Here is a 1556-nt window from a genome sequence, read left to right on the forward strand (position 1 = left end):
CAGCAGGAACAATCAGAATGGCTTTGTAGATGGATGTAGCAAGAGTACCTACAATTTGTGTAAAAAAACCCCTGTTGATATTTAATGCCATTATATGGTTTTGAATACAAAAGTAGCAAATACAACCTAAAGGAAGCAAATTACTTTTTTGACATTCTGGGAGGTTATTTCTTTAAAAACAGATGATGAAGACAAATTAAAGCATGTGGAATAAAGAAGACCTGCAATAACCAATGCTGAAAGATTGCTAACCTCTTGCGCAGAAAGGTGTAGGTTTTGTAAGGCAAAAGAAACTTGGAAGATTTTAAGAAAGAAACCTCCAGAGATGAGAATGCCTTGACTGGATTGAATAGACAAGATGAAGATTACTAAAATGACTTCACTCTTGACAGAGACTTCAGTGATGGGGAAAGAAATCAGCATAACGGGAAGTGCATCCGCATTTCCATTTGTGATGCTGACAGAGACAATGACATGTTCATATTTTGCATTCCATATTGCAAATCCAGTTTGGTTTTAACACCTCTTTTTCAATGCAAAGGCTGGTTACACACTGGCACTGAATTACTTACATCCTCCCAGCTGCCAGCTGTCCTACTAAGGCAGAACTGTGCCTTGCCAGTTGCTAGAAATGATTGCTGTAAATTAATTTTATCCAGTTTTTCAAATCAGTACATATTGCAGTTATGAATTTACCAAGAATGTTTCCCACTCTAATCTGTCATGCAATAAGCAGTTTCTTTCTTCTACCTATGTAACATAGTATTAACTTTCTTCAGGGTGGAACACAAGGGGATGAGTAGAATCTACCATTCGTCTCTTTAAAGTTAGAACCTATTTTATGTTAAAAGATAAGAATAATAATTCTTACTGTTGTTAAACACAAAGTAGGTGATGGGACACTGGCAGTACAATCTCTTTTTTCAAGTATCTTTTTTGTTCTGTTAGGAAAATGAAATAATTTCTTCAACATCTGCGTCAGCAAATGTTGCTGTCTCAAGACTACTGGCTCTACATTCATAACTATCACTCCCTTCCATGTAAAAAATGAGCACAAGTCCTACTGTGAACTGGTCGCACTACCTTTAAAATTAGTGACATGAGCAATCCTGCACTCAGCTCACTGTTTTGGTGGACTTCTTTAGACAGAGAATGATTTATCAAGCATCTACTGTTTTGCAAGTGCATCTGTAGCTATAAATTGACCACAAAATGGTCCTTTAAGAAATGACCAGGATGTGTTTTAGGAAGATTTGTGGCCAGAGTAGAAGACACCCTGAATATTCTTCCCTTAATCCTGTTTTTACACTGATATATGCCAACAGACTTCAACCTTTATACTCCTGACTTCGTATTAAGAATGGAATCAGTTCTTCATAGCTGAACAGAACAGATGTGTGGTTTTAAATGACTGAAAATTATAATGCTTCACTGTAGATTAAACATCCTCCCACTGCTTGTTAAATGTACTTGTTCATTTGCTTGATTGACTATAGAGTCAGGTCTTTTTTTTTTTTTTCAGAAATGGATATCATTAGATGAGGTAGTCTCAGCAT

Source organism: Chaetura pelagica, unplaced genomic scaffold (genome assembly GCF_000747805.2).
Source record: "Chaetura pelagica isolate M959 unplaced genomic scaffold, ChaPel_1.0 scaffold200, whole genome shotgun sequence".
Lineage (NCBI taxonomy): Eukaryota > Metazoa > Chordata > Aves > Apodiformes > Apodidae > Chaetura > Chaetura pelagica.